This window comes from Myotis yumanensis, unplaced genomic scaffold (genome assembly GCF_028538775.1).
Source record: "Myotis yumanensis isolate MYYU_CA2020_CCGP unplaced genomic scaffold, mMyoYum1.0.hap1 SCAF_3, whole genome shotgun sequence".
NCBI lineage: Eukaryota > Metazoa > Chordata > Mammalia > Chiroptera > Vespertilionidae > Myotis > Myotis yumanensis.
This window is the reverse complement of record NW_027223754.1, coordinates 8,230,617-8,249,093: the sequence shown is the minus strand read 5'-3', so window position 1 is coordinate 8,249,093 and position 18,477 is coordinate 8,230,617. Positions and strand designations below refer to the sequence as shown.

Sequence of the window (18,477 nt, the reverse complement as noted above, 5' to 3'; positions counted from 1 at the left end):
GTAGCCCATCAAATACAAATGAAGTCAATCATTTTTAAAAACATGTTTTTATTGATTTCAGAGAGAAAGGGAGAGGGAGAGAGAGATAGAAACATCAATGATGAGAGAGAATCATTCTTCGGTTGCCTCCTGCACGCCCCTCACCAGGGATCAAGCCCACGACCTGGGCATGTGCCCTGATTGGGAATCCAGCTGTAATCTCCTGGTTCATAGGTTGGTGCTTAACCACTGAGCCACATCATCTGGGCGAAGTCAATCATTTTTAATCAGTCAAATTAACAAAGATGTTTCGAATGCTTCACTCAATGTGGGGAGAGTACAATGTACTCTTTGATGTGCCCGGGCAGAGCCCTGCACATTTCCAGGAAGCCATTCGACTTGAAAAGAAAATATCAAGAGAAGTTTAGATAATGTGGCCGCCACACGAATGCATCTTCTAGGAATCTATCCTTCAGAAACAGTAATATCCATCACACACTTGGACAAAGGCTATTCCCAAGGGTGTTACCGCCTTACCTACTATGGCCAAAGTCTGAGATAGCCTACATGTCCAAACATAGAAAAGTGACTAGAGAATCTATTATACGCCTATAGGGAGACTGCTACTCGATCAGATAAAATGTGTCCCCCAAAATAAAACAAAAACATGGGTAAATACATAATAATTATAGTAATGATGTTTATTATATATTTATAACACATAAATATGTATTTATGATATATGCATACATAATAAAATAAAGAACGCTCATGAAATATTTTAAAGAGAAAAAAGGAAATGCAAAACTGTACATACTGGAAAAGCTCAAATGTCCATCAATAAATAGATGAATGGATAAACAAAATGTGTTAGTATTCAGTCTTAAAAGGAATGAAATTCTGATATGTGTTACAACATAGATGAACATTGAAAATATTATGCTAAGTGAAATGTCAGACACAAAAGAACAAATACTGTATGATTTTATTTATTATGTGGTACTGAGAATATGTAAATTCATTGAGAGAAAGTAGGATTGAGGTCATCAGGGATGGGGAGGAATGAATGGGGTGCTATTGTTTAATGGGTACAGAGTTTCAGTTTGGGATGATGAGAACGTTCTGAAAATGGATAGTGGTAGGAGTTGCACAACTTGTGAATGTACTTAATGCCACTGAATTGTACACTTAAAATGCTTAATGATAAATTTTGTTAGGTGTATTTTACCACAATAAGAAATGCATAGGAAAAAATTATATACACACATTTACAAAAAATTCATGCTTTGAAATATAGGATAATATATAAATAGATATTAAAATGTAATCTCTGGACACTGATTGGTTCATTTAAATATATAGATTCAAAAATGTATGGATTGACTCAGAGAGAAAAGGTTTTGTATTGAATACCTACTATGTGCTAGTTACTATGCTAGAGTCTGGGAATAAATTTTGGTAAAAAGACAAATGGCCCCTTACTCTAGAGCAGGGGATAAGAGATACTGAGATGATAAGAAATTCTTTCTTTTTTGACCTTTTCTATATTTTCCAAATTCTTCTCAATGAATATGCTATTTTTATATAGGGGAAAAATCGTAAGTGGAAGAAGGGAAATAATTAGGAAAAGCAATATTGGCTTGAGACGGACTTTCTCCCTTAGTGTAAACTCATATCCATCAATACAGAGAACAGGCCTGCCAATGATGGGGGAGGGGGGCCTGTGGTATGCGTTCAGTCTACCTTCCCGCTCTTCTCCTTGTTATGTTTTGGGCGTTCTGGCTTCCAGAAGTATCTAGAATGTGGCCATTCTGTTAATCCTGCTTGCTCTATCAATGGTAGTTTACATCAGTGTTCAAAAGATTAAGAGCTTTGCTTTCCTGGTGTCAGGATTTTATTTCTTTAAAAATAGCCCTGCAGTAACTTTTGAGTAATTGTTTTGGCCCTCTCTCTATTCACCCTAAGCCATCAAACATCTTCTAGAGACTCACAAAACTGACCTGAAAATATGAGGCAGAGGTTAGTAGACTTACTAACTCAGTGCCTCTCTGCCAAGAAATGGTTGCTCATTTTGGGCTCCTCTTACAACAGAACAAAACTGAAAATAATTTCATGGCTTTTCAATGTAAAAAGTCCTCAGTAGTCTCATTCTACATCCCCTGTCCACCCCCAAGTAACTGAACCTGAATTTTTGTTCATTCTTGTTTGATCAGCTGGGATTGGAGGAGGGAACCTGACAGGGGTGAGTGGAGCTGGGCTTTCCTGAACCCCTGCTCTGTGCTTCCCTCTGTGGTGATGACAGAGCTAGAAGAGGACGCCCTCCTGTAGTTCTTCTTTAGCCTTGGCCCAGGGATCTATTTTAGGCGGCAGTTTCCACACTCCCTCTGTCAGCAACCTCTCTAGCCATTGAACTAGATTTTGAAGGTGTGTGAACAATGGTTTTTAGGGTGTGAATCCCCTAAAGGCTGATATCATGTTTGATTCTAGCTGTTCAGCGAATGTTTAATTGATAAGTATATGATGCATGAATAAAACCAGCTTTGATGGCTTCATTTCAGTCTTATTCCCAACACAAATTTTACTTTCTCTATTTTCCCCAAAAAACTGCCTTTTTTCTCCTTCATTCTTTCCATCTCCCTCTTCCCCAAATCCGCAGGTATCAGTTCTTCCCATTGAAAATTCCTTCTCTACTCTCCGTTCCTACCTGTTCATGACCTAGTAGCTTTATCTAGGAAAGACCGTGTGATTTGGTGGTTAGAAAGCACAGGCTGCCTGAGTTCAAATTCTGATCCCACCACTTGTTTGTAAGCTCTCTGGGCCTCAGTGTCTTCATCTGTAAATTGAGCCTAATGGTAGAAACTTCCTGATGGGGTGGTGAATATAAAGTACCCAGCATGGGACCTGACAACTGAGGAAGGATTCAGTAAATGTTCATTGTTAGGGATGTTGCCTAAATGGGACTTAGGTAGGCGGTTCTTTCTTCGTGGTCTTTGTCCAAATCTAGACTTGATCATCTGAGGAGAAAATGGAAAATTGGCCTGTGCAGAACAACCTGGAAAAATGGGCTGTTTCACCCCCGAGAAGAGGTGACTGAGAAGGGTAACAGCCCCCGCTAGCCCAGCACCTTCCAGCTCTGTGAGTGCTTCCTGTGGCTCAGCCCCTTTGATCCCACAGCAACCTGACCATCTGCTCAGAGTGAACAGGCAAATGGCCGAGACTCAGTGTCCCTCCTTATTAGCTATACCATTTCCCCCTTAAACAGAAGAAGCTGCAACCTAGGTTTACAAACAATTTGTCCAGGGCCAAAAACCAAGTAGTGACAAAGCTGAGTTGAGATTCCAGGTCTTAGGGGGGTCAATCTAGGACCTTTCAGAGACAGAGAGCTGCTGGTTCATTTCCACCTACTCCACCTGCTTCTGGGGCCTTGCCTTCCTAATCAACGCCCAGCCACATCCTTTCACACCCTGGACACAGTCCTGGACACCACAGGTGCAAAGCCTGAGTGTCTCTACCCCTCCTCATGTAGATGGCGGAGCTTGAGAATGAGTCACCAGCCCAGACCAGGTCTGGCCACAACTGCTTGACTCAGGTGACTTCCTGAGGGACCTCGTTGTCAGACCTAAAGAACTGATGGCTCTCTCTCCCAGTTCTCATCTCTAGTTGGGCACTTCCTCCTTGGGTCTGATCCCTTGCCCTGTCTTGTCTCCAGGCCATCAGGAGACTAGTCTTATTCTGAATCTTAGTTGTCAATGGCCTTGGCACCCATCCTGGCCCCAGCTCTTGAACTTTAACTGACCCATAGTGTCATTTCCTTCCATAAACAGACAGATTTCAGAGAACAGAGCTTCCTCCTCTTGGCTTCTAAGCAATAGAAGGCTGCCGGCACCCCCCAGTCCTAGACCTTGACCATGTGGTTACTGATTCTCTTTTCCCTACCACTTCAGAAACGAGAGCCTACCTTCTTTCTTACTCCCCACCACCCATTTCATGAAAGGGCCCGTGATATTTTGCACACAAAATAGCCTTGATTTCAACACAACCACGAGATTGCTAATGCTTCTCTATGGAGTAGAATTACACTATCTATTCCAACTGTGACATTGGGCAAATCATTCTACTGCTCGGAGACTTTCCTTCTAGTTAAAATGGGCATTAAATTAGATGACATCTTTCTGCCATAAAACTGTGAATTCAGAGCTGAAATTCTCTTTATTTTATGTTACCTGATGACTCTGAGGACCTAAGCATGGTTATAGGGCTAAGGGCTTTAAGTAAGTCTGTCTGTCTTTCAGGAGGAGATTCTGAAAACTTTGTCCACCATGGACAAGGAGCTCTAGTCTTTATTTCCAACTCATATCCCTTATGCTATTGCTTGAGAATGACCTTCCTGTCTACATAAGCTATATTATATTAGTCTTTGTGTGTGTGTACTTTCAAAACTATCTTTAACACTTTTGTAAAACACCCTCAACTTTGTCTATTCAGCTACTTGCATGAAAAACATTCTAATTTATTTCAATCTGAACGTGGTTTGAAGACCTACAACAATGACAGTAACCTCTACAATGCAATGTCACCTTGATGCTAATATGGAACGTTGAAGTCATAAGATTTCCACAATTACCATGTTGCCTCAATATATACTGCAGTTGTTGGCTAAATGATTAATTTTCATGGTTCCTCTCTCATTTATGTTTCTTAGATATCTTCCACCATATCTCTATAGAAGCTTCATTCATTTAGTAACACACCAATTCAACAAATAGACTTTTGCAATCCTCATTTACTCCTGTGCTTTTAAATATATATATATATATATATATATTTTTTTTTTTTATTGATTTCAGAGAGGGAGAGGGAAAGAGAGAGAGAGAGAAACATCAATGATGAGAGAGAATCACTGATAGGCTGCCTCCTGCACACCCCCTACTGAGGATCGAGCCTGCAACCCGGGCATGTGCCCCTTGACTGGAATCGAACCTGGGACCCTTTGGTCTGCAGGCTGACGCTCTATCCACTAAGGCAAACCATCTAGGGCTTACCTCTATGCTTTTACCAAAAAATGAGACCCACGTACTTTTTTGGTCTTCGCAACCCAGAGCATCTATTTGACATGGAAAATTAAATCATCCCATGTTTATAGGCATGTCAATTGGTAGAAAAATATGAATTACTGCTTAGATTTCTTTATCCAGACCAATACTATATTTTCTTCTACAGAGACTGACTCACCAATCCTAGGAACACAACCAAATTAATTTCCCACTCCCTGCTGCATCTTGGGGAGGCCATCTGACTAGTTCTCAGCAATGGAACATAGAGCAAGGATACTTCCACTTAGGAGCTAAGAAGCTCTCGTCCCACTTCCCCCACTTGTTGACTGGCTGGTAATACCAGGATGATCTTGAGACCTCATGTTGAGATGGCAGAACTACAGGAAAGGAACTGTGCTACTGAATTATCCCGTGCAAGGCCACCTGCCTAACACCTGCTTGGACTGTGAAGACAGTCATGAGAGTTCTGGGTTGCCTGACACAGAAGCTAGCAGGCCTGGCTAAATGCATTCCTCTTATCCTGTAAGTGAACAAATTAGAAACTGCAGAATTCCCAGTGTAGGTAGGCGGCTACGTGGCACAGCCAAAGGCGATGCCATGCAGATGATTTGGAAAACTTCCTCTCACTCTGTCTTTAAGTAATAATTGCCATTCCCCCAGAACAAGAAGGGGGCTCAGAGCCATGAATGCACCCTCTCCCTTCAGGCACCTTTGCTGCTCACCCCCGGTGCCAGTCCCACCGGCCAGAGCTCAGATACCTGCCCCGATCTCTCTCGTGTTGGCATTTTTTAATACAGCACGCGGGCTCTCCCGTGTGACATAATCTCAGAACCAAAACAAAGCATCCCCTATCTGGCCCTTCTCACTTCTTTCAGACCATTCAGTAAACAGAACCTGGTTTCTTTCAAAATAACACAGTTATCTAATTTTCTCCATGAGTAGCGAGGTAAGCAATGCTGCTGGCTCTCCATGACCCAGTTTCCTGGGTGCATTTAAGGCTTTTCCTCTTACACTTGTGTCAGCCACAATCTCACTTCTTAATGTGACCTCTGGTTCTTCTGTTTAATGTGCTTCCTGTTTTTTCTGTGTTACTTACAAACGTGAATGCCTGGGGTCCTCCTCTTTGTTGCTTCTAGCCCATTGCATCTTCACTCCTGTCCAGGCCTCTTTCCCGGCGGTTCCCCGGAAATGTAACTCACATCTTTCCTCTCAGGTCTGTCTTTTCTCTAAGAGAAAGAGTGCAATAATAGCAATAATCCTGAGTGTACCGTTTCTCCTTCCCTTTACCATAGTTGGCACTGACTGTATTCTTGAACTCCCCCTCCTGGTCCGCGCCTCTTACACGATAACCTAAACACAGACCTCTGGTTGCTAAATCAAATCAAACAACATAATAGCCAATTTTGTCTTTATTTTCTCATACTTCTTCTAACATTTAAATTTCTCCACCAGTCAGTTAATAAATCACTTTGGAACACTTTGCCAGGAGCTTTGAGATGGGAACAGAAGAAATACCAACAAGCTCACAAGTAACGCGTGAGCCTCGTTTATATGAAACCATTTGAGAATAAGATAGTATATAATACTAGCCACCTAGTGCACATAAAAAGCACATTCAGAATTGCAGAGGGGAGAGAGCAGTGTGTGCTGGCTAAAGGGAACGTTTCGTGAAGATGGGATTTGGCCTTTAATAACTGTTAGGTTAGAGCAACAGGAAGAACACGCATTACATATGTGGGGAATACCATGAACAAAAGCAGAGAGGCAGAAAAAATAGGACTAGTCACAGTGGGTCCTATTTATCGCGCACCTATTATATGCCTTGCGCCATGCTGCGCTTTCTGTAATCGTTATATTTAATCCTCACAACAATCCTGGGATTGTGGGGTGGGTATTTCACAAGTACGAGAACTCAGGGTTAGAGAAGTACACATGTCAGGCTCATGACTCAGTGCCCTGCTCCACCCACTGCTTAGGAAGGTGGGGCCGTTAAGAGGAAGGGTACCACTCTGGATAGTAGAAGGCAGTCCAGCGGGCAGATTGGTGAGGGTAGTTTAGGAGACGCTGGGTGTTGAAGAAGGATGCTGGACCTGATAAGTCACAGGAGACTGCTGTCGGTTTTTTAGCATGCATGCAGCATGACACACATTGGAGTTGACTAGATACGAGTTCAAGGCCGTATTCCACGTTAGCTGTATGACTCTGGGACGCAGAGGTAAACTTGCTGAGACTCAGTTTTCCCATTTGTGAAATGTGTTTAACAGTAGTGTCGATTCATAGGGTTGAGAGGCTTAAATGAGGTAGCGTATTTAAAGCTTCTACTGGGAAAAGGATCTAAATAGACACCTTTCAAAAGAGGACATTCAGAAAGCCAAGAGACATATGAAAACATGCTCAAAGTCACTAATCATCCGAGAGATGCAAATCAAAACAACAATGAGGTACCATCTCACACCTGTCAGAATGGCCATCATCAACAAATCAACAAACGACAAGTGCTGGAGAGGATGTGGAGAAAAAGGAACACTTGTGCACTGCTGGTGGGAATGCAGACTGGTGCAGCCACTATGAAAGACAGTATGGAGTTTCCTCAAAAAATTGGAAATGGAACTCCCATTTGACCCTGTGATCCCACTTCTAGAAATATATCCCAAGAAACCAGAAACACCAACCAGAAAGGATATATGCACCTCTATGTTCATGGCAGCACAATTCACCATAGCTAAGATCTGGAAACAGCCTAAGTGCCCATCAGTAGATGAATGGATTAGAAAGCTGTGGTACATCTACACGATGGAATACTATGCTGCTGTAAAAAAGAAGGAACTCTTACCATTTGCAACAGCATGGATGGAACTGGAGAGCATTATGCTAAGTGAAACAAGCCAGTCAATGAAGGAAAAATACCACATGATCTCACTCATTCATGGATAATAAAGACCATTACAAACTTTTGAACAATAATAGATACAGAGGCAGAGCTGCCTCAAACTGATTGTCAAACTGCAGTGGGAAGGCCAGGGAGGGTTGGGGGACAGGAGGGAGGGGAGTAAGAGATCAACCGAAGGACTTGTATGCATCCATATAAGCATAACTAATGGACATAAGACACTGGGGGGTAAGGGAGGACAGGGGATTGTCAAGGGGGGGGGGGAGGACACTTATGTAATACCCTTTGTAATACTTTTAGCAAAAAAAAAAAAAGAAAGAAAGAAAAAAAAGCTTCTACTAAAGTACTTGGCATATAGTAAGCACTTGATATATGAAGCTACTGCTACCAAGACAGTGTTTAAGGAAGATAATTCAGAGAGAAACAGCTACCAGACTCTCCCCTGGAGAGATGTGACGAGATGGCTTTCGATTCTTGGGATGAGAAGAGACAGGTAGCAATGAATTTATGAACATGGCAAGGGTGAGTCCACAGGACTTGGTGACTGACGGAGGGACAAAGGGACAGGAAAGCCCAACGGCACAAACTTAGGAGAATTTGAGAACTGTGATAACATGACCAGAAATTAGGAAGTGAGGGAGGACGTTAGGCTTGGCGGGTAGGGGATAAATTAAGTTTTGGGTATTTTGAGTTTGAAATGATGACAACACAACAGGGAGCATGTACTGGAAGCTTTGGCAAAAATGGTTGGCTTTTTGGAAATGTAGCTTTGGGGATTCTTTTAGTAAGTGTATTTATTGAGAAAATAGAAGTGAACTGGTGTCCAGTATAAAGCGAGAAGACCAGAGGACCAGGGTTGATCCTGGAGGTGCCTACAGTCAAGGAACGTGAAATGGGCAAGGAGTCGTGGAAAGTCATAGGAAAGGAGCAGAGGGAGATTGGGCAAAAATGTAGATCACAGAAGTCCTAACAGGGAAGGGTCTTTCCAAAAGGAGGAAGGGACCTACCAGGCCCAGGGCTGCTGAGGGCAGAAAAAACTGAGGGGGTTGGGAGGGGACTTCTGCAGTTGGTACAGTGCTGGCGTGGGGCCCAGCCTGGGAGGCACCAGCGGGAGTGAAAGCCAGCAGGCAGTGCCCATTCATCTGAGATGTAAGTACATGAGAGAACCAGGCTGCGGCTGAGAGGCCAGGACCACCAGCAACCCTCCGAGGGAGCTTCAGTTCAGACCACCCCTTAGCACGGCCCATTCTCCACTGACCTGCCTCCTTCCCGTGATCACTCTCACAGTCTTGGTCTGACCTCCATTAACTTTTGTCTTCTCCTTTCGGTTTCACTATTGCTACGACACTCATCAACCTGACCCATTGAACCCCAGCCCCACCATGTCTGATGATGTCATGCTCCTACGACCTTTCACAAACACATCTAAGATGGTCTGTTTCTCTTTCAAAGGCATCATCAGGAATGCAAGTTATTTCACCTTGCATCAATAAGTAAAATACATTGATTTTTGGTTTGACACAAGTATCTAAAAGATGACAGTGGTGGTTATTATCAACTGTGGGTTTCAGATCACTCCTCGCAAACACTCTCTAAGTTCCTGCCTCTTCGCTGGAATTCCATCAGGAGTTGCACCCAGCTGTTACATGGAACGTGCCCGGGAAACAGCCTCCCTGCCCAGCCCACTGAGAATCAGCCTTCCCCCACGGAGCCTCTCCAGGTGGGTTTCTTTCCCTTTGCCCTGGTTAAGCCTAGGACTTCCAGCTACTTCCCTCTCTCTCCTTCCCAGACTTGCTCCCTGCTTTCCATCTCCACCAACAAATGCTGTGTGCCAATGACCAGTGTAAATGCAGTTGCTGCACTGTGTAAGTAATGCCTTATTTTCCTTCTTTTGTTGGTTTTACCTGGTAAGTTGGCCTGAGTTAACTTCATTTTACATTACCTTATATCATACAGATCAGAAACCCTGTCTAATTCAGTGCGTCTAACTAGCGGTCACCCTCTATACTCCAGTATCCCCACAGTGTCCTAGAACACTTGGGACTTTATAAATGCTTTTTGTTGATGAGTTGATAATTGGGGTTACAAATAGCCTCATTTTCCTCCCATTTCCTGCAAAGACATCTCAGGTATCAACTTTCTTCGCTGTGAGCAGTTCTGAGTCCCCGTCTTCCTTCCAGAGAGTTTCAGGAAAGAGCCTCTTTCTTAATAACTTGTATCATGATGTCTTCATGCTTTCCTTGCGCTCACTCTGCCTTTGGCAGGTACAACAACTGCATCCTGACTGGGAGAATTCTCCGCAGACTAGCTTCTGGTGATGCACATTTCAAACTAATTCCTTCTGGTTCCGTATACCACAGGACACAGTCATGTCCTATGTGACCTCTCGTCCTGGCCTCTAGCATCACAGCGCCAGGTGAGTCAGCCAGCAAGCCAGAGCAGTATTCCTGGAAGTCACTTCTACTTCAGGATGCCCAGTAATAACTTCACTGTCTGCTGAAGTTACTGAAAACCACATCAGCATATCCCTGTCCACCAGAAATTGTATCTTGTCATTTAATTTCCCCTTAACAGGATCTCCAAAGTGTCCATAACCATTCCAATGACACCTGACACAGGAGAAATGTGATTGAGGGGAGGTTGAAGTGGAAGAGTACAGTAGACTTAACCAATTGCAGCTAAGATCTCTTGCCCCTGAAAATTTACAGAACACACGTGCATATGAACAGGTTCTGGGTCCCTCCTGGTGTCTTGACAGAAGGTGTCATTGCTAGTGAGGGGCTCTGAAGCTAAAGCTTCATTAAGTGCATAGAAAACCTACCTTTCTACTCCGCCTCTCTAAGTTCTGTTTCCTCATCTGCAAAAGAAGAGTGATGTTTGCTTTGCCTATTTGAAACTAATGAAATCATCTAGTTTTTAAAAACCGCTTTATATTATTGCTTAATGCATCATCAGGGCTTGCTGTCACATTATTTACCCAAATTGGCTACAACAACATCTCCCTTCCCACATCCTCTTCTTACAAAACATGTCGACGCTCCTCCCATTGAGAGGTAGATTCTCTGACCCCTCCCTTTGTGTTTGGGTGGGCTTGTGACCACAGCAGAAGTGGTGATATGATCCCCAAACCTGGGTCATAAAAGGTGATACATCGTCTACCTGGCCCCGTTGGGATGCTTGTTCTTGCAACCCAATAGCTGTGAGGAAGCCCATGCTATAGAGAAGGCCACATAAAGAAGAACGGACAGCTTGGCCAGAATGGCTTAGTGGTTGAATGTTGACCTATGAACCAGGAGGTCATGGTTCGGTTCCCAGTCATGGCACATACCTGGGTTGTAGGCTCAATCCCTAGTGCAGGGTGTGCAAAAGGCAGCTGATTGATGATTCTCTCTCATCATTGATGTATCCCTCTCTCCACCCTCTCCCTTCCTCTCTGAAATCAATAAAAATATTAAAAAAGAAGGAAGAGGAGGAAGAGGAAGAGGAGGAGGAGGAAGAGGAGAAGAAGAACAGATAGCCACCTCCAATTTTCCAGCTGGGTGATGGTGCCATCTTGAAAGTGAACCCCCAGTCCCCGTTAAGCTGACACTGAGTGAGTAAGGACAAGCTGTAGATTCAGGAGCAGGATAAGTGACTGTTGTTGTTTTAAGCCTTTACATTCTGGAGAAGTTTGTCATGCAGCAATCGGTAACTGATACATCACTGATCCTTCCACTCTCTCCGTGACCACACCTCACAGTTCCCTGCCTCTGTGCCTTTTCTCATTCCTTTTCTTCCATCAGCAGGTCCTCTTCCCATTGAAATCTTACGGCTCCTCAAGGTCTCATTCAATTGACACTTCCTCCAGGAAGCTCTCCTCATTGCTCCAGTTGGTTGTGATCTCTTCCCCCTCAGAACTCTTGAAAACTTTGTTTCTACCACTTATATAGTACTTATTGCCAGGATTGATATCCAACATATTTAGCAACTGGCTAAGCCAAGTACTGACCAATCAGAAGGGAGGCCTCCTGAGTTCGCAGCCCTGTGATTTCCTTGCCCTGCAGCCAAGCTGGTTCCACACAGACGTAACTCCTCTCCCAGCCTGCCAGCACCTTCAGGGCAGGGCACTCATCTCTGTAAGTGTCCCCTCCCCCATGGGTCTTCCATGTATATAGTATGTATGTATATTGTTGTATGAGTAATTTGTTGAGACTTTAAAAAAAAATCTCTGACTAGTAAACGAGAAGGTCCAGAGAGAATACCTAGGGAGCAAAAGGAGTTTAAAACTTTAAAACTACAAATCACTGAGAAATAGGTAAATCTCCTGAAACCAGGGCCGTGAAGCCCCAGGATCTTTGACCTGAGAGCTTACCGATCCCTTCACTGGTTCTCACACTTTTGTGGGCAAAAGGATCACTTGGGGAAAATGAGTGTGGGTGGGGGCTGGGGGAGAGAATGTGGATTCTGGGTCCCGCCCCCAGACATTCTAGATAAGTAGGTCTGGGTGGGGCTGATGAAATCTCCTCCATAACCAGCTCTCCAGGTGACTCTGATGCTGGCATCGGAGGACCACACTTTCGGGAGCCCTGCTTATTCAGGGCAAGGGAGCAAAAGGAGTTTATTCCTCTTGCTGTAGACCTGTGCCCTTTGAACTGGCTATGGGCCCTGGACTGCCGAGAGTGGAAGAGGCAACATGGTCGGAAGGACAGAGAAGTTGGGAAAGCCATACTTCAGGTCTGTCTTTAAGGAGAATCGCTGCTGTAATCTTTGGGTGGTGGCAACATGAAACAAACACTGCATGGAGATCAGCAGACAGACAAGTTGCCTGGTTGGCTGGGGAGTCTTCTGTCTGGGGGTGTCCTGATGTGGGGTGACCTGTTTCCTCATAGTCGAGTAAATTGTTAAGGGTGTGACTCACTTTGAGTTTAGCCTCCACCCTTGGCTACCCGGTTCCTACCAGTCCAACGTCTAATTTCATTCACTCATAACCCCAGAGCTCACATCAGAACCACAGATTCTAATATCAGATTATCTACTTCAACTCTTTTTTTTTCCAGAATAAAATCTAGACAGTTCTGAATCTTTCAACTATTTAGGAAAAAATCCACAGTCTTTCCAGTTTTGTTCTTCCAGCTTCAGGCTCCTCATCTCCTAGCATCCTTCACCAAAGAGCGAGTCCGCCCTGGAATCTGCCTGTGACCTCACCCTGTGATTCCTAAGAGGTGCTCCCCAGCCTTTGACATCTCAGCATCTTCCTGGAATAAAAACTGAGGGGTGTTCTTTAACTCAGCAGCTTTCCACCACCAGCATCTTCCCCATTTAGAAGGGGAAGCAGTGAGCAGTGAGCAAGTACCACTGCTCTCCATGAATTATTGTCACCCTCAAATTATTCAGGAGCTGCGGAATATCTATCTTATGTAAAATTTTGGGCCTTTCAGAAATACTCTTTATCTTCTCCAATCCTTGTGCGTTGAAAAAAATTTATAAATATCTGCCCAGAACATAATTTTAAAATCTGACTTGGCTTGGGGTGGTAAACACACAATACAGATGATAATGTATTGTAGAATTGTATACCTGAAACCTGTATACTTTTATTAACCAATGTCATCATAATAAATTCAATTAAAAACCTAACATCTCTGAAGTGGTTGAGATGTTGTAGAACTTGAATGCTGGAATAGTGTGCAGTGTTGTACAAATGGAACCACAAAGATGGACAGTCCTATCATTGCCACAGACTTTCCTTATGACAGAATGCAGACGTCCTGTCATTGGTCTCCAATAGCAGTGCTTTGTTGATTTTGTTCACCATGTGAGCATTTGTATCAACATTGTACAAAGTACTCTTTACCACAAGTTCATTTCCTTCTACACAACACTGTGAGGCAGGTGTGCGTTTAAGATCAAGAAGCCAAGGCACTTAGAGGTTGTATCTAAGGTCACAGAGCTAGTGAGTAACAATCAGGGCCTTGACCCAGGACCTCGAGGCCAGTTCCAGGGCACATTCCATCCTGTCACGTGGTGCTCGCTCTGTGTACGGGCTGAGCCGGGCCCACACCGCTTGTTGAGACAGCCTGCGAGCAGCCAGGAGCATGCACCTTGCAGACCTCCAGCCCCCGGCAGTGCAATGGGCCCGGCACCAGCCGCTGTCCTCTGCTCTAAAGTCCATCTCTGCCTCTGCTAAGCTCACCCTTCCCACGGGCTGCTCCTGGCCAATGACTGGGTGTGGCAGGGGCGCTAGGAACAGGCCCCTTCCTGGGACACATGGGACTCCTCTCACTGGAGACTTTGTCCTGGGACCTCCTGGCCTTGCTCAACTTTCCTAAGATCGCATGGGGGCCAAGGAAGGCCACTCACCTTCCTTCCTCTCCTTCTCTCCAGGCCAAGCCCGTTAAAGTCTGCAGGGAGCTCCCAGTCTGCAGCTCCCTAACCAAACCCTTGGCTGCTGCTTCTCAGACCCCACATTATCACAGGCTTCTCATTCCTTGTGCAGATGCCCATGTGAGACATAGCTCCAGGCTCAGGAACCAGAGGAGAACCTAGTGTTCAGACTCTCCAGTGAGGTAGCAGGTGAACCAGGAAGGCAAGAGACAGACAGATTAGGCCAATTTCAACATGCATGACAGTGCTGGGCTGAATCTGTCCTGAGACATGGAATCTTCCGGGAAAGTAGACACTGCCGTGGGCATGTCGCACGACAGCCTTGAAGTGGTGGGAGGAAGTGGCAGTTCCTGAGAGGGGGGTCCCCGATGAAGCCCCGCCTCACGTGGAAGACCAGTTCTTTCTGTTTGACCTCTGTATCCCTCTTGTTTCCAAAGCCACCGTCCTCCAGACCTGCTCTTGTTGACCTTGGCAGAACCTGTGAGGGGGAAGAGCAGGCAGCTCTGATGAATACTCGTTAAAGAAAAACGTCTGTGCTGAGTCCGCCGGAGAGGAGATGTCAGAAAAGACATTAGTCTTTGTCTGTATCTGTCATTCGAAGAAGGAACCAATTTCAAAATCACATCTCACACTTTCTCCTCCCCTGAGTCACGGATCAAGCTTACCATTCCTGTGTTCACTCACTGAACACAGACTTAGCCCTGCCGTGCCCGGGGGTGGGATTCAGAGAAGAAATGCTGTCCATGGAGCCACTGCACACGTCAGGGAACGGGGACAGCCGAGGGGATCTAGGCAGACTCCGGGATTGAGACAACTCAATTCACCAACTCAACCGAACACCAACTTTTCTTTAACTTTGCTGATAAAACTTATTTACCACGGTGGCAACGCTCTCATTTTAGAAGCACACAGCAATTCTCCTCTAGTGGATCCCTAATTACCCAGGTGTGGCTGAGGACAGCCGGATGCCGATCTGGGCGATGGTGGCACCTGCATCATCAGGCTGCCTTTGCTGGGCCTCAGATTGTGTGGACGGATAGCTGTGCTCTGGGGCTGTGATGCTCAGAGTTTCCACTTCACCGTTTTTCAGCTCCCTGGAGCGCCACACAGTCCCCAGTGTCTTGAGATGACCAGAGGGGCAGAGGGGATGGGTTTGCACGTCAAGAAGCAAAGTTGTACAACACCCTTTGGATTGTCTCGTCCAAGAGCCACCTGGGGCAGTTAAACACTTGAAATGTTGTTAGTCTGATTGAGATGTGCTGTATGTATAAAATACACAATGGATTTTGGAGACCAAGTTTAAAAAAAAAAGAATGCAAAACATCTCTCTAAAGTTTTGATATGGATTACATGTTGAAATATTATTTTTGGACATACTGGGTTCAATAACATATTAAAATTTACTCCATCCGCTTCTTTGTACTTTTTTTGTAAACTGGGCCATTTTAATGACTGCAGACATGTAAACTGTGAGCTAGTACTCGGGAACATCACAGTAAAGGAGCTTCCTGATTGGTGCACAGTCTTCAATAATTATAAGGAGTTACTTGCTGTCAAACCAGTAAGACTGCATTTATGCATCCATCGTTTTCAGGACGGCTGGTAACCTGGGCATATTTTCACGTCACAAGGCCCAACTCGCTCACATTCACCTTGATGACAGCACCTTTGCTGATAACACCCAAAGTTGTATGAAGTGGGGATGAGGGTTTCTTCTTTACGTAAAATACTGGCAGGCCAAAGGTGGCCTTCCGTGCAGGCTGTGTTACATGGGCCTGATGAATGTTTCAAATTTAGGTGGTTTTCAAGTAAAGCCACCTCCAACAAAGCAGACTTTGGTAACCAGCCTCTTTGACACTTTCTTTTTGCTCTTTCCTGTTCGGATAACGTTTAATACCCCTGTGTCTCCCTGGGCACGGACTCTGGCTGCCCATTGTGCCACTCTCTCTTTTCATTTTTGTTTCATCCCTTTGGAAAGTGCTTTAGCTGGGGTGGGTCCCTCTCTGCCCAGCAGATGAGCAGGGACTGCGCCCTGGGGACTCTGTCATTCTTATGTTTGGTGTTTCTCTTCTCACCCTTTCTGATGGTCCCTCTCAGTTGTGTCTCCTCAGCACTGCGCTGTGCAGGGTAGAGCTTAGCCTTCAGACCACACATCTTTTTGTCCTTTCAGTCCCATGTCATTAACTCTTATTTATCTTGATTTTTTTTTGTTAGCAGATTTATGAATCCAATTTTTCCTTAGACTTTTGAAAAGTCCTACTCAGTTCAATGATATGATCTGAAAATGGCTCAGAAACCTGTATTTTAGAGTGTCAGAGTCCTCTCCACCAGTCTCTCTGAAGAGGAAACATTTTTGCAAAAAGTATCAGAGTAAGACAGTGACCCTATAAATGACCGACTTGGAATGACCGTTAAAGACCGGATTACAATGCAAATGACAGATTTGTTTTTCTCAACACATTTTAGTGTAACTCGAATTGCAAATAAAAACATTTTATCAGGACATTGTAGATTCTTAGAAATTTTATACAATTCCTATAATATTTCTTTTAATAACAGTAATATGTGCATATGAATATAACACAATTGTTACTGTTATTTGACAGTGCTTTCCATATAATTTTAACATATCAAATAGACTTAATTAGTTTAATTCCCCTCTTTTACAGAGAGGAAGAGACATTCTTTGAAATGTTTCAGGGATCCTGATAAATATTCTCAAAGTTATTTTCAGGTTAAGAAAGACTAATTTTTGAATTTAGGGAATTTTGTCAAACATATCAAAAGTTTTAAAACATTTTAGGTCCAATGGGATCATAGGTCCTTGTGACATATATTGTTTGTTCATTTAGTGACGGTGACAAAGACAGCTTACCCATCTGATCACAGTGACAGTGCCAGCCTAGGCCCTGTCTCAGGATCCCACACTCAGGGCCGTGTGAATAGAGTGACTGCTGTCTGGGCAAGCCCGCCAGAAGACTGCCTGCAGGCTGGTGCGCTGGAGACTGCCGCCTGTTTCCACCCTCAGTTGTGTGCGCCATTGAAGCATATCTGTTAAATGCAGATACAGAAACCCTCTTCTACAGTAAAGTTTATTTGGAGAAGGTGTGGCTGGAGAGCTGTCCAGTGAGGAAGGCAGGAACAGGTTATGAAGGACATCCTAGAAATTCTTGTAAAGAGTTCGAATTTTACTGGTTGACATTGAGAAGTTAGTTGAATTGGAAGATTGGGATACTTATAATTTAATAGAGGCCCAATACACGAAATTCATGCAAGAGTAGGCCTTCCTTCCCCCGGCTGCCGGCACTGGCTTCCCTCCGGCATCCGGGACCTGGGCTTCCCTCGCAGAGGAGGCCCCACCCACCTGCTGCAGCCCACTGGTCGGTGGCCTGGGCCTTCCTCTTTGGGACGATCATGGAGCCCCCCTATTGATCGCCCCGCCAGCCAGTGGCCTGGTCCTCCCTCTGCAATGCCATCATGGGGCAATGGCCGGGCCCCCGACCAATCGCATTGCACCCGCCTTAGCTGACCTGGCACCAGCGGGTGTCATAGCGTAGTCCTGGATGGTCGTCCAGATGTTCGGCCATTCGGTCAATTTGCATATTATGCTTTTATTATATAGGATTATATAGGATATTCAACATCGACTAAATAAAGTCATATCACCTCAAGACACAGAAAGTCAGGTGTTGTGGGGGAGCAGGATGAATTCTGGAATCCCTGACTTTATTTAGCAACTATGCTGGAGCAGTACTGCATACTGGGAGAGGGCCTGACCAGTGAGGCTGGGAGAACTCATTGACTCCATCATAAAGTTAATGAAGTTAGTGGATCAAGTGCACTTAAAAAAGATAAAGGATGTGGGAGAAGGAAGGACCATAGCTTAAATAGAGAAGACCATGTGATAATCATCAGTACTTACAGAAAAGTGTTCTGTTGGTGGAAATATCCTTCTTCCTTATTGCTGGAAGTCCGAGAGAGCTGTACTAGCAAATCTGAGCAGTAGCACAATAATGCTGAAAGAGTCCTGCCGACTATGGATGTTAACACAGCTTCACTAGGGCCCTCGTTCACCGAAGGTGCTAGCCATGTATTCACATAAATGTTTCCGCAAAATTTGCAAAAGATTTAGCTGTAATCAGTTAATACTGTTGCCATTCTCTGCTCCAAGTTCCCTCTATCACCATCCTC

The 18,477-nt window shown here is 44.6% G+C and overlaps 1 long non-coding RNA gene and 1 pseudogene across 1 annotated transcript in view; one reads left to right on the top strand and one right to left on the bottom strand.

Annotated features, from left to right (window-relative positions):
• The window catches only part of LOC139004831 (uncharacterized), a 41,527-nt gene extending 25,827 nt beyond the window's left edge, over positions 1 to 15,700 (top strand). Inside the window, exons 5-6 of the long non-coding RNA XR_011470609.1 lie at positions 9,495 to 9,643; positions 14,724 to 15,700. This is a non-coding gene — a long non-coding RNA (uncharacterized lncRNA). The remainder of the gene's footprint in view (positions 1 to 9,494; positions 9,644 to 14,723) is intronic.
• A 139-nt stretch (positions 15,701 to 15,839) lies between these two features.
• On the bottom strand, positions 15,840 to 17,873 carry LOC139005841 (ribosome biogenesis protein NSA2 homolog pseudogene; annotated as a pseudogene).
• Positions 17,874 to 18,477: the final 604 nt, after the last annotated feature.